A 15,128-nucleotide genomic window follows, 5' to 3' on the forward strand; every position below is an offset into this window, starting at 1 on the left:
TCATTCTCGGTTGAGTGTGTGGACCGGTTACATCAGAACTGCTGAACTGAGAACTGGCTGTTATTGTTTTTTCCAGCCATAGTACGCAATGCCAATTTCTCATGGCTTGGAACCCAATGCAAATCATTTCATTGCCCAACGCACACGAGACGGAAGTGAGGAGGAGCATCGCCAGCTAACATAGTCCATTCCATTAATTAAAACCACTAAATATTACCAACTAAGTCTCGGGCCAAGTGAAGCAAAGTTCAGGTGGTGGTGGTGGGAAATTCTTCGACAAAAAAATATAAAAAAAATATTTAATTATTTAGATTTCTCCAACTTAATTCTCAAGATCAGATCTCTAAAATCCTATACTTTTTTTGAAAAGAACTTCTCGGTTAGATTTTCTTTCAGTGTCTGACCGTCTATAAGCGTAATCGGCGCATTGGCCGCAGCATTTTCAAACCGCTGACTGATTTTTGCATAATAAAACACTTAATTTCCATGAGCCATTTCCAAAACTAAAACTAGCAGCGAAACTGAAATAATAGAAAAGCCCCAAAAAAAAAAAAAAACATCTTCGTATGTAACTTGAAATGGGAAATTTATACAGCGGCTTGTGGAAAATCATTAAACAAATCGCACTTTAATAGGCACCACATACAGTCTAAGTCTAGGCCTCGCTCGGCCTATGGAAACCCATGGAAAAGCCACCGAGCTTGGTGGTTTGAACCGAACTGAGCCAAGTCGGAGCATCCAAGCGATGCGAAATTGAAGTGAAGTGAAGTGCAAAAGACAAACAGACTGGGGGCTGGTGAGTTCACAGCCCAAGAAAGCAACAAAAATAAATAACAAAGACCCAGTCAGAGTTAGAGTTAGAGTCAGAGCCAGAGCCATAGCCATAGGTGCACCTGCACCTGCGCCTGCGCAGCCGTAAGCCAAGATCCAAAATGCCGGGAGATGGAAGCGCACTCGAAGGTGCTCGCGCATGTGTGGGCGGGAGAAATGCTAGATGCACTGAAAGAAATAGAGATCGCTATAGCCCCTAGTCTAATTCCCCGATTTGAACCTTTTTTGTTTTGAGCTACGCACCTTTGAAAGCCAAGAAGTCGCCAATTACGTTTCAGTGCACCAACCAACCAAGCAGTAAGCCCCAAAAAAAAAACATACACACACTGCAAGAAACCAGAAGCATAAAAAAAATACAAAAAACAGAAGCCGATATGTATGCGATTTTTATGTGTGAACGCAGACAAGTTTGGTAGTTAAATAGATGCACAGACAGACCCAGAGTCACACAAAGGGCTCTGTAATAACAACAACAACAACAAGCAGCCAGTCAGCCAGTCAGTCAGTCAGTTAGCTAGGCAGGCGGACACACGGACACGCGGACAGACAACAATAAAAAAAAAACAAGCCAAAGAAAAACCCCAAAGTTAACCAACATTAACATTTAATCGAACCTCATGTTCAGTAGAGCATGTCTCCTGTTACATACGAGTTATCATCCCGAGGGTGGGGAGTGGGAGTGGAGGGGAGGGGGGAGGTGGCTTCAGGGGTCTACCAGGGGTGCGAAGCGAGACCTCTGGGACCTACTGAAGCTCTGCAAAAAGACTTTACCTTCGCACTTGGTCTTCACTGAAAGAAATACTTTACCTTTCTCGGGTTTTCTTTCAGTTTTAGGGAGAAAACTTTTATAGATTGCTTAGAAAAATTCTTCTCAGTGTAGGTACCGGGTATAGTATACACCAACCTGTCGCTTCTGCTGATGATGATCGCTCCACGTCGTCGTCGAGTCGTCGTTGAGTCGTTTGGAGTTTCTGTCGCCGGTGACGCCGTCTTTTGTTTTCTGTTTTCGCATGCGGTCGCTGCTCCCTTTCCACCTGCCCATCTGCCCACCTGCCCACATCCCACCCCCTTTCCCTTTCCCGGAATTTCCATTTCCACCATTTTACAGCCGAGTCGAAATTAATTTCATTTGTTTCGAGGCTGCCTGGCGATCGCGATCTCCTATCGAATCGGATGTGTGGAAAATCACATAAAACCTGCCCCCAATGGCGCCTCTCGATCGCTCGGTTGAGATACCATAGTCTGGGGTTAGGGTCTGGGGTGCAGAAGACAGGTCGCTTTCTAATTCTGTGTAGAGGTCAGAGACCATAGGTCGGCCACCCCGAAATTTCTCCGTTCTGAAAACCCTGCAAATTAGCCAACAGCCAGAACCGCGATCTCTGAACTAAACCCGAATTAAAACCCTGAACCCCAAGACCGGTGGCAGTCATTACAAAGCTATGCTAAACGATCCAACACTTTGCGAGAGAGATCCAGAGATCATCTGGATGCTGGGGTAGACTGGTTCAGAAGACATGTCCTCATCATATCCGCAGAATATACAGATCGGAGTCTGCGGTTGTCCATGGGACTCTGGACTCCACCTTAACCCATTAGAGGCGAACGTGCCACAATTATGTGCGTTCACCAAAATTGCTCAATTGCTTGGCGTGACCACGAATGGGATGCAGTGCCTCCATCGGCTGGACCACCGCAATGCGAGCACAAATATTTGCATTTCAGCAGTCAGGCAGTCAGTCAGGCACCGCTTATACAATTTATTTGCAATTTTCAATCAAGTCGTGGCCAAGTAAAGCCCCAAAATTGATTAGTTTGCTGGATTGCGGTTACAGTCCAGCTCTCAGTCTCAGGCCCTGAACTGAAGAGAACTCTCGTCATGGCACGGACTGTTTTAACCACTCGGGTGGGCCTGGCTCTGGTCGATCACGTTCCAATATTTTGAGGTTTTTCCTTTGTTGCGATTGCTGAGCATAATTTATAGCGAAAATTTGATCAATTCCGATGGCGCTTATCTCACGGGTGGCATCGAGGTGGCATACTCCACCTCCTGTGCAACCTCATCCGCCCTCCCCGGCCTGAGCCATGAAAGCCATGAAATGCAGGAAGCGCAACGTATTTTGGAGATCTCTGTGTGTCGGCTTTTAACAAATCTTTACGATATGTCATTAAAAAACAACACACACACACCACACACACATACACTGCGTTTATCGTTGTCGGCAAATCGGAAGTTTAATGGGTTAATGATGGGCACACCAAGAAAATGGTAGAAAATAGGAAAAAAACATTCGGGCATCCCCGAAATAAACATATAAAAAAAAATGAAAAGAAAAAAAAAACGGAGCAAGAATCGTAAAAAATTGCAGCCGACACAACCGCTGCACCACCCGGTGGCGCACTGACGCGGTGGTGCGGTGGCAGCCGCTTCAGACCACCTCAGACCACCTCAGACCACCTTGGTGGCCCGAAATCCCAAAAAAAAAAAATCGAGACTATTTTCGGTTCAGAAATCTTAGCGCCAGGCATATGATTTTTTATTGGTTTTGATCCCATAAAGCAATCATGATCCAATGATACGCCCCATTGATATGGAACTAAAATATTTCAGAATATTAATATAGTATTATGGCACGACCTCTCTTCATCTTTGCACTTGTTGGCCATAAATTATATCTAATAGGCAGTGTTCAGTGATCTCTTATAATATTATAATGATATCTGATGTTTGGAAGCCTACTATTATTGTGGCTACTTTCCATCTAATCTAATCCAATTAACCGGGAGATCGTTTCCGATGTCTTTCATGGCATAATCTAATATCCAACATCCGCATCTTCCCAGCGATCACTTAACAAGTCCGCCCTTCCTCCCAGCTGAATCAAAAAAAAACAAAAAAAACAAAAAACGGACCAAAAACAAGAGAAACACTTTCAATTAAGTTAAATTTTCTCCGCCCCGGTTGTCCGGTTATCTCCGCTCTCCAATTTAATTGAAGCATTCACACGCCCTTTTGCCACACGATCGACAAAAAAACAAAAAACAAAAAAACAAAAAATCGTAGATACAAAGATATGCCAGATACAGATACGGATACTGGATAGAGACGAGATGCTGATGAGGAGATGCTGTTGATCATATTAACACTAAGCGGAGTGGAACGACAATCATTGGCATTAATGATCAGTGAGATGAGATACTCACTGCCCCATACCCATATCCATACTCATATTCATATTCTCATTTTCATTTTCATTTCCATTTCGGACTGCAATTTATTGAAATGTCACTTTCAATTAAAACTAACTGCTGAGCAAACATAATTCATGCGTCGATCAGAGCGCCCTCGCAGCAGCACATCTTTGCATTAATTGATGATTTTCAAACAGAAGTGTCTGCATTGGCACATTATCGGTCTGGCCCGGTCCGGCCATGCACTGAGAGAAATCATAAAGACAGATACAATAGGGGATGGTTCAGACTTGGTGATGATTTTTTGCAGTGCTGCGGCAGCTGCAAGAGTTTGTCTTGACCCCGGAGACAATGCCCCATCCCGGCACACTCATTAAACAAGACCCGTGCCCCCGGCTTCCTTTGCCTGATATTGACTTATGGCATTTTTATTACCAGAACCAAGTACCAGTACCAGATCGCCAGAGCTCAGGCCCAGAATTAAAAGCTTGCCGAAATCGACATTCCCGGAATTTTTCAGGCTTATGTTCGCCCTGATGGTGGCCCCGGAGCAGGAGCCACCAAGGACATCATTATCATCATCAATAAAGCATAATTCCCGGCAAACAATTCTATCGAACAACAGACCCCACGACACCACAAAGAATGGACCCAAGTCGTCGTCTTCGTCGTCGTCGTTGGCCACCAGAAGTGCCATTAAAAACCCAGCAGTCTAGGGAGCTTCTGGCTCGTGTTACAGACGTTGCAACCATGTCCCCATGATCGCCGCGATCGCTTGGTGCTCGGTGGCGCGGCAGCACAATAGGGGTCACAATGAATGCCCATTTTTTGCAAATGTCAAAAATTTATAGTTCGAGCCTGGCTTGTCTTCCAGCTAGTCAGACAGGAGCGGTTCAGGAAAGGTGAGGGTGAAAGGTTCTATTATTGGGGAATTTTTTAAAATATTAAAGGTCAGTAATAAAGGCTTATTGATTAATAATTTGTACTTCCAAAACCCTCCAGGTCAGGTACCTCCAGGAGCCTCCAGCCTCAGGCCATACCTATCAGATCGAGATATACCCCAGTCCAGGCCCAATGAATCCCCACCCACTACAGAACCCTTTCTCCTCGTCTGGGCAATAGACAAATAGTGGCCAGGCGATTTATAAAGGTGGCTTATTATTGCAATTTAGCCACTGGTTTTGATTTTGCTCAGAGCCGAGGCATAAAGAGCACAGCGAGAGGTCCACAGACGAGACAAATGTCATTGGGCAGCGTTCGAGCAACTATATAGGCTGTCATGATCATTATCGCAATATATATTCGCCCTACCGGGAAACGGCACGCACAGACTAGGCTGCTGCCAGGTAATCCCAGCTCATCCCAGCTCGCCGTGGTTGGTCCCCCTGTTCCTTAGCCAGTAAATCTGGAACCTCTATACTATAGATGAATTGTTGAGGCGAAAGTGAGTTATGCGTTCGACGCGTGCACTCGGGCCACAGTGTCCTGCTGTGTGACACCATCGATTCAGCTTCGAGTCTTCTAACCGATCCGATCAGGGCCCCCATCCTGGGCCACTCATTTGTAATTTATACTTTCCAGCCAAGCAGTCAATAAATGTCATGTTTGTGTTGTTGATTGTCCACACCAGCAACCAGCAACCAGCACTCTGAACACTGAACACTGCACATACATATACCCTGAGGTTCCCCAAAAAAAACCCGTTCCAAGGTGCCGGTTCTGGTGCTCCAGTATTCCAAATCGCAGGCATTCCTCTTGGCACTGGGCACTGCGATTTGCATACACAAGATCAATTGCAGGTGATTTGTTTAGCTGTCGAAATCGTCGTCTTATCGTAACTCATTACGAGATTTATTTTGTTCAACAAATGCAGAAGGTGTGATTTGTCTTTGTACCGATCACACAGCCACATCCACAGCCACATCCACATCCACAGACCGTGGATCCTTGGGCGCTCTGGCATTTATTTTTTATTGAGTGAATCATGCTTCAGGAGGCACTTGGATGCACCGAAAGAAATCGGTTTCCCATCTCTTGAGGCCACCTTAGTGGTAGAGTATCCGATTTTTCTCACTGCTGGACATAGCTTTTGTGGTCTGTGGTGTCGGCTGAATGGACTTTTAGGCAATGGTTCAATAAATTCTCGCAGCTCCCAACGCACTTGGCAGCATCATTAACCGTCCGCGGGCACAAGTGGACCGACCGATGGAGACCTGGAGACAGTGGGCCGCCCACAAAGGACGCCCGATCCGGTCCGATGATGAGCAGCTTCTAAACGCGACCGCGCAGCCACACAGCCACACAGCCAAGTTGCTCCACGAGCGAAGCGATAATGTGATTTATGCTGTCCATTAATCTGGTAATTCATTTAAGCGCAGGAAACCGAAGCCGAAGCCGCTATCCCAGGAGGCAGCCCAGGACTGGCAGGACAGACTGGCATGCAAAGGAGAGGAGTCCGAATCGGCGACTCTGCGCCGCCGGAGCACATATTTTATGGCATTGTGCATATGAATCTTTGGCCGGCTGGCTCGCGCGCCTCACCACTCAGCCCTCAGCTCCCAGCCCTCCAGACCTAACCATTCCGCATCGATTGCACTTCGACTGCTGTTCATCTTGGCTGGCCAGCAGAAGGCGCAAGGAGCGCCTAGGTGTGGAGATCCCTGCTGACTCGCAGCGGAGGGCCCAAGAAATCCCAAGAAGTCCCAGGCAGCGATCGCTTGTCGCTTGTATTAATAAAACATTAATTACACACTTGATACTTGCTCAAGTGGCTGGCTTTTGGAGCTAAGATGCACTGGAAGGAATACGGGAGAAGACTAGAATCATAGGACAGTTTGGTGAAATCCTGGTCATGATAGTGGACAGTGGTTTCTCCCAGTGTCTCTCTTGCCTGCCAGACTGGCTTACTGCTACCTCCGTGGTCTAGGGAGGTGTCGTTGTAGGTGTTGCTGCAGCTTGGCTGGTGGTCTTGCCTGCTTATGCCGATGATGATGCGCAAAATTGATGGGCACACCAGCCACCGAGCGAGTGTCTGTTGTGGGATTTCGACAGGCGGGCTTTGAGGCCTCCGATTAATGGAGGTCATCTGTGTTGGCCTCTCTCTCTCTCTTGTAGATTCTAAATCATATTTGTATTCCTCCCCAGCACCCCCATACCCAGCCAGCCAATCAATTGCATTACCTGGCAAGGGTCCAGCTCTACCCAGACCTGGCATGTCGTCATGCTAATTGTACGTGTGATTATTTTGACAGCCCACCAGATTCAGATACTTCCGCTGACACTGTTGCTGTTGCTCTATCTGTTGCTGTCAAATTGAAAATGCAATCATGCGTTCAGACGTCACATTAAACGGCTCGGAACTGATTTTTAGCCATCGCGAACACCCACTTAACTAATCGCATGATTAATGACAATCCTGCCTGCCTGGAGCTCTGCAGCATCCCGAACTTCCGACTTCCAGTAGGGAAGACTGTCGGCTACCAATCGCGGCTGCGACGCTTGAATGACAGGTGCTGACAGGTGATAGATTGTTGCTGTGCTGGCGTGATGCCTCCACCTCCATCTCCACCTCCATCTCAACCTCGTCCGATCCCCATCCGATCCGATACGTCTTTGGCCTTGCGTGATTTATCCCCCGAAATGAAAAAACACATGAGGCCCGGCGGCCAACACCAAACTGTTGGCTCCTTGGTTGGCACACACACGGGGAGAAAGAAGTGTGATTGATTGTCCGATTACTCAATTAGGACGACACTACAACTCATGGAAGTAAATTACGAATCAGACTCAGAATCAGGAAGGGGAGGGGTAGATTCGGGGGGAATCATAATCTATAATGGAGTCACTTTCGAGGCATAAATTCTTCCGGTGCATCCACCACTTAATCGAACCAAGAAATCACGCTTGCGAGGAGATCATGCCGGGGACAGATCGGGCAAGTAGCCAACCATCCAACCAACCAACCAGGGAGTAATTGATCTGTCCGATTCACGGCGATCGGCACGCCGGAGTGGGACTCCCCAGCCGGGCCGATGCACTGAGGCAGGCGGGTGGGGTTGACTGAGTATTATTAATGATGGCAACGTGTCCGCCGGGCCACTGCCCTATTAGCCGATAACTCAATTTCGACTAATTGAATGGGATTCTGGGGGACAACGGCGACTGCCTGTCTGCTGGTCAGGACTTCCACTTCCGTGCCGAGTGCCAAAAGGGTTATGGGTTATCCCAGTTTGTCCTTCAGAAGACCATCCAGAACCATACAAAAAAAAAAAAACCCAAACTCGGGCAAAGATAAAAGACTCTTGAAGACTGACCACAACGAATTCGATTTGGTGATGGAAAGGCTGAATGGTGGACTGTCGTCGCTGGTGAGGAGACTCTCTGGCCCCCACAATAAACAATTTGTAGCGCCTGAATGCACAAATCCGGCATCGTTAAAAGTTAAGTGCATGGCCAGGAGTGGCGGAGAGGCATCTCCAACCTCTCCGGTCCGGTCCAGAGACTCCAAAACTCCGACTTCAGAGCTCATTTGAGCGGCGTTGCATAATTTGCATTTCGATTCGATTGGAGCGCTCGTGGAGAGCTTTTGGGTTTTAGAGGCGCGTGTCCGCCGACACTTTTTCGTGATTTACCAGGCCAAAGCCTTTGACTGTCGTTCGGTTCTAGGAAATCACAATAAAAATTAACGAAATTTGTTCCAGTAAACGGCTTTGCCGGCACCAAGCTGGAGAAAAAAAAAAAACTTAGAGCGAGGCAACCCAATTCCACGTACGTGACACGATCGGTGGGACGGACTCTCTTATTTGCTTTTGGGCCGACCGATTGGATTTGCCCTAGCTGGTGGAAGGGGGGGAGGGCGGTGGATCCATCGGACTCATCGCAATGATTGATTCGACTATGAATAATCCCTCGGCCGAGATCCCTGGCCACGTCCAATTGTGATGACAAATCAATTGTCAGCGCCCGCGGTTGCTACGTGGGATCTGCTCCTCTCGGATCGAATCGGATCGGATCGCGAATCGGAGTCAGTCATTAGCGAGGGGGGGAGTGTGGAGAGGCATTCCAAAGGTTTTCCAAATTTTCCACCAAAAGAATAGAGATCTTGGCCACTCCTTTGACTTTGCGACTGCGCTCCTGAAAGGAACCATAACCAGAGATAGCTGGTTCCAAGTCCAAGGCTGCTTAAGCATGCAAATCACATCTCCATCCGCGGTGAGGAACGCGCGTCAGCATCGTAAAAATGTCATTCAGAGGAGCCGCTCCTCCCCACCACCCCCTCCTCTTCTCGAAGCAACGCTGGCCTGGAGAAGAATGAACGATTTGTGTGTTTTAGATTGAAATCAAAATAAAGCTCAAAGCCAGCCGCCCAGCGATACCTCCTCCTCGCCCCGGACTACCTTTTTTTTATTTTTCTGAGGCAGTCACCTTTTTTTTTTCGCCGGCAGCGTGTGTTCCTGGTGGTTCTGGTGGTTCTCTTGGTGGTGTGTGTGATTTGTCAAAACTGTTACGATCACCAAATCGGAGATAAGTCCCCGATCCGCGATCCGCGATCCGCGATCCACAGGCCTTCTTGATAATTATGCTTTGTTGTTTCACTCTGGCCGTCGTCATAAACTCATTGAATATCTTGATATTGCCGGCAGTTATTGCCAGTTTGGCTAATTGGCAAAGGGTCGCTACTCCCCCATAATCACCCCCCCCTCTTAGGAATGGAGGGAGTACCGAGTAGATCTTGTGCCCTTATTTATGACATTTTATGGAGCTCCGTTTTCGGAGCCAGACTCGCGTGTCAATAGTTGAACAGAATGTCAACAGGCCCAACAGGCCACGCGTCAGGCGCATTTTGTATCTGGTATCTGAAGATATGGCCTCCATGCCCCTGCCCCTAGCCCTGCCCCCAGGCCCCACGCCCACTTTTCCGAGACAAACGTCGGCTCTCTCATTAACATAACAAGTAAAGTCAACAATGAAAATTGTTGTCTAAACAAGACCCAAGAAGCCGCAACGTTTCAATAAACGATGCCGGTCCCTGTCCATCTGTCCGCCCGGGCGTTTCATTGCAGCGCTGCAGAATTTATTGAGGCTGCGGTAAATATTCGGGGCTCGTTCAAAAGAAATCAAACAAGTAATTTGTTTATTTGGCTGGGCAATAAAATGAGTAAGCGGCAGGAGAAAGCGCTGGATCAGAGGGATCAGAGGAGGGAGGATCAACGAATGCGGGTAATCATCATTATCGATGGGTACATGGCCGATTAAAGAAAGATCTTTTGCGATAAAAGACATATAGCACCATATAGTGACTTTTGCAAAAATAAAAGACTGAAGAAACAAACTCCCCAACTTAAAGATACTCTAGCTTGGAGATTCTCTTTAATATTTTTCCAAGACCCCATTCCGAAATGGTAATCGAGATCTGACTGATCTGACCTTGCCGAAAACAACCAATCGACAAGATTGCAGATTCCTGATTGATTTACGGCCATTACCATGCTAATTGCTTGTTCGCGATCGCTTTATGGCCCGCTTTATGAGTCTATGGCCGAGACCGATTCTAAGACCTTAATCGCATTTCGAATGACAAACGGTTCACCTCACAGATCGGGCCATGGGGGAGAAGATTTATTGTGGTCGGGGTGGGGGTGGGGGTTGGGGGTAGCATGGATCACGTCTCGGGGCACAACTTCACAGAATTCGATCAGACGCTCCTGGGATCAGAGATAGGCCATGTCCGATGCTGACAAATCGCCTCTAATAACTCAAAAAAATGTGCTGCTGCATCCTCTCTAGGCCGTGACTCTAGGCCCTCCTCTGACCTTTGTTTCGACTCCTGTCCGGTCTTATTGATGGCCTCTCTCCTGCCTTCCTTGGGTACTTTCACTTTCCCAGCCCCCGAGACCATTTCTTCTTTCTAATGAGCATCCTTACCTGTGCATGATCGGGGACCTGACCACAAAACAAATTAGTGAAGATTCTCAAACAAATCGATTTGATATCGATCCGACTAGTGTTTGTGTTTTGAGTTACGGGATCGGTGCTACCTAGCCCCCTCTTCAGGTCTCTCAGGTGGTCCTCAATCTTCTGCTGCAACCAATTTTGATTTATCTCGTGGATACACCTGATTTATCTTTCGGTTCTCAGCCTGATGTTGCTCCTAGAAGTTCAATATTTTTCTCAAACTTTTCAATCGGTTTTTTAACCCCCCCTTCGTTTCGGTGGTGACTTCAAGGACATACACGCATATCTGGCCAATCCTTTGGGGGGGGGGGGGGGTGGACTAAATCCAACTGCTTTACGCTCCATATGCCACGTGCAGCGTCCTCCAGTCTCAAGGAAAGGAAACCAAGTCAAATTCCTGGTATAAAATTCATTGAAAAATTTTATGCAACATAAATTTTGCGTGCAGGATTTGCCTGGCCATCACCCACACAAAAAAGAAAAAAAGAAAAGCGGAAAATCGGAGCGAGGGAAACTCAATCACATGCAAGTGGACCAGCTGTGGGTGGTTGGGTCGATGGGTGTGTGTATCGTTTCAATTTTAAAACCAAACGAGCGACGACCCGGCCACCCTGCCCCATCCACTTCCAACAAAAAAAATTGTAAGAAACTTGAAGAGTTGGTTTTTTTTAAGGACACTCTGGATGCCCTTTCTCTAAAAATACAAAAGTTATAGGAAAACTCTTAAAAAAATCTGAAAAACCTAATCTGAAACCCTTAGTTATTATTAAAATTTTAAAAAATTCTATAAAAACCAATGGAACCATTCGGCAGGGTGTAAAAAGTCAAATTGTAAAACCCGCCCCCAAAAACCGCTCAAGAAGCACTCGGCACACGGCACACGGCAGGACTAAAGGACTAAAGGACAAAACAGGACACTCGTCCGCCGCCTTGTCCTTGTCCTTGTCCGTTTTTCGGTTTTTGGGTTTTGGTTTCTTTTTTTTTTTTTTTTTTGTTGGCCTGGTTTTGGTGGGTTTGGGTCGTTTGTCGGTTTTTATGGCTTTTTGATTTGCCATTTCTGGTAGCAAATGATCAAAAATTGAATGAAATTGTTATTTTCAAGTGGAACATGTCCTTTTTACAACCAAACCAAGAGCCAGTGGCAGGGCGGGCGGCGGTGGCAGGAACTTTTCAAGATTCGAGGGCTTCGACATGCCCGTTTTGTTGCGGGTTGTTAGCCTTAATAAGAGTCACATCATCTGTCTTCAGAAAGGGGGGGAGGAGGCTGATGCCATGGGAGGAGAGTGTCTTTTTTTTTTTTTTTGGTTAAATCTTCATTTCCATATCCATAGTCGTTTCATTTGAAAATTGAAAAATTTCCAAGCGATAAAATCTTATCATGGCCATTGCCAAGTCAGGGCCATTGCCATATGCGAGTATGGGAGCATCCTGGCAGGTGCTGAAAATGAAAATGAAAATGACAACGACAATGAAATGCCCCACGACGACGACGAGTGTGTGCTCGTCCTTAGGACCGAAAACAATTAAAATATTTCCTTAAATTACATTTACACATTTGTGTCCACCGACACGGGCATTAAAACCAGAGTCTAGACTTTCGTAGAAATTCTTCGCGACGTGCTGAGGTCTTGGAAGGTTCGCCATCCACCCACTCTGGGTGGAGGCTTTGATATTAATTACGAATTTATGATCCAATATTTATTGGCAATAAAGGCCAGCAGGCGCCCAGCAATCATGGGCATGTGGACTGGACTCCTTAACCCACTGATGCGTTGCTAATGAACTTTTGTCAGCGCCACACATGGCGACCACTGGATATGTGGTTTTGGTGGGTGGTGGTGTTGGTGTTAGAGGCCTGTCTTGGCTTAGTTCCTGACATCCTTCTAAGGAGGAAATTATTCATCTCTTGGGTCGAAGGAAAGGGTCAATCGGAGAGCACAACTTTTAATTGCTCCCGTTCGAGTGGCTTCGGTTCAGTATATTTTTTTTTTATTTTTTATGGCATTCAGTTAGTCGGTCTTGTTGGCCATGTTGTTTTATGTGTTTCGTTTCCATTGAAACCCCCAAAGAGCCAAAAAAAAAGCAGCCACAAAAATTATTTGTAAACGGCGGCTGTGACAATTTTTTTTCATTTCGGCCGTTCCATGGAAGTTGCTACGCCACTCCATTTAACCAGTCCGCCACTAAAAACAAAAACACTGGCCGGAGAAAAAATTAATTGGAAATTTTTATGTCTCAAACATGTTGTAAGGGCCGGGCCAGCAGCAGCGACAAACCAGCAAGTTCGAGGTTAATTGTTTGATTTTCTAACAAAAAATATAAATAATTTTTAAGGCCAATCTCTTGAGAGCGCTACCTGAGACTTTTGAGACCCGCGACCGGATCGGGCCACAGGAAATGTTTGAATTGTAGTCTCAGTTCTTTCTGTTTTTGTTTTTTTTTTTGTATTTTGGACCAGGTCTTTTGTTGTTTCGGTTTTGTGGCAGTTTTGTTACAAATTTCTCGGGTTGCGTTTCCGGAGAGTGTAAACAACAAACGGCGATTTATGACCCGCCGCATGCAAATCAAAGGCGACCTGGTGGGGCTTCCAACTATTTGATTTAACGGTTGTCCATCGATCTAGCTCCAGTTCCAATCAGAGTAATGAGGCCCTGGTTCCCCAACTCTCAATCGATAGTCAGCAATCGCCAATCCCCTCCGTTATCAAAATCACTCTCGGTGTGGAATAGCCAGAGCTCCCCAGTTGACTGCCAGATCGGAACCAAGCTACTTCAAGTGCCTCGCTTTGCTAGAATTCGCGAATTGTGAATCGGACACCCCGCCCGAGTCTGGGTGCCATCCGTCTAGGTGCCTGATAGACGCGCCACTGAAATCCGATCTCCTCGAGCCGAATTCCCCGAATCGATTCTTCGGAGATCCAAGTGTTCGATCGGCTCGGATGGGTGGTAATATCGTGCAGGGGAGTCGAACCGGGAACCGTGTTAGAAGTACCAGCTCTGGGTGTACGGTGGCGCCGCCAACTACACCCTCCAGTCTGGCATTTCGTGTATCCTCTCTGATTTAATTCAGGTCCTGGAACAAGATCTGCGCCAGCGCGTTGTCCTCTGTCAGTCGCCACGTGCTCCGCTGGCAGGGCGGAGGAGGACGGGGAGTAGATTCTGTTGCGGCGTCTACGATTTCCTGGAGAGTGGTCCTCCCTCGATAGTGGGACAGGCCGATCAAACAGTTTCATCTGCAAGCCCTTCGAAAGGGTACATCAGCTTTAGGGGAGGTCTGGGCTCGAAGGACCAAAATCATAACCATTACCCATCAAGACCTTCAATGTCTAATCTTCAAAAAAATACATTTATGCTTTCAGATCATTGAGGAGCCTTAGAAGAAAGGACATTGAGGACCTATAACGTCGACTTGCCAACCAAATCCATCCACTTTCGAAAAGGTAAGTGCATTGAACAAGTCTTGAAATCAGTAGGCAGTAGGAACTTCCTTTGTGAATGACTCGAGCGAGGCTGGGTCCTCGATCCTCAACTCGATGTTGTTTCGGATTGTTTATTTAACTCGCTGCTCTTCCGGCTGCTGCAGCTACCGACCGACTCTACTCTTCTTTGCCCAGGAGCCCAGCTTGCAGCTTTATGGTTATGGAAACGATAGCCCGGTAGCTGGTGGCCGGGCAGATCCAGCAGCAGCCTCTTTCCTGGGCAGCTGCGATCGCAGGGGAGCAACAGTAGCAATGAATTTGCATGTACTACATGAAAACCGTGATCTCCAATTTGTTGTTGCCGCCGGGAATGGGTATTCCGAGGTTGGGGCAGGAGGAGGTAGGCGATATGGGGTTTCGGATTGGCTGGGGCTACGTGGCAACGAGGATCCGAGGTCCGAGGATCATGGCGTTGCTTCGAATTGGTTACAGGGCCGTACTCAGCTACATGCCAAAAAAAGTTTTGTAACATTATTTTAAGGTGGCGGCTGCTCCTCCGCCTGCTGCTGCTGCTGCTACCTTGCTCTGCTGGTTCTGTTGGCATTTTTGTGCACTGAGAGAAATGCTTTCTTCATTGGGGATTCATTTTTTGAAAGAGGTAGCAGCTGACTATCACTTTTTCTTGCAGTGCCCTTTGGCAGCCTGGCTGCAAGTTGTCAAGCCTGCCATGGCAAAT

The 15,128-nt window shown here is 47.1% G+C and overlaps 1 protein-coding gene across 2 annotated transcripts in view; it reads left to right on the plus strand.

Annotated features, from left to right (window-relative positions):
* Positions 1–13,724: 13,724 nt before the first annotated feature.
* LOC108121642 (uncharacterized) overlaps positions 13,725–15,128 on the plus strand; it is a 37,407-nt gene continuing 36,003 nt past the window's right edge. The window contains exons 1-2 of one of the 2 annotated variants that reach the window (XM_070278072.1): positions 13,725–13,919; positions 14,333–14,413. The gene's annotated coding sequence lies outside the window, so the exon portion shown is untranslated. Of the gene's footprint in view, positions 13,920–14,332; positions 14,414–15,128 lie in introns of those variants that run through there. The other variant, XM_070278074.1, reaches the window with a different exon arrangement.

This window comes from Drosophila bipectinata, chromosome XL (genome assembly GCF_030179905.1).
Source record: "Drosophila bipectinata strain 14024-0381.07 chromosome XL, DbipHiC1v2, whole genome shotgun sequence".
Classification (NCBI taxonomy): domain Eukaryota; kingdom Metazoa; phylum Arthropoda; class Insecta; order Diptera; family Drosophilidae; genus Drosophila; species Drosophila bipectinata.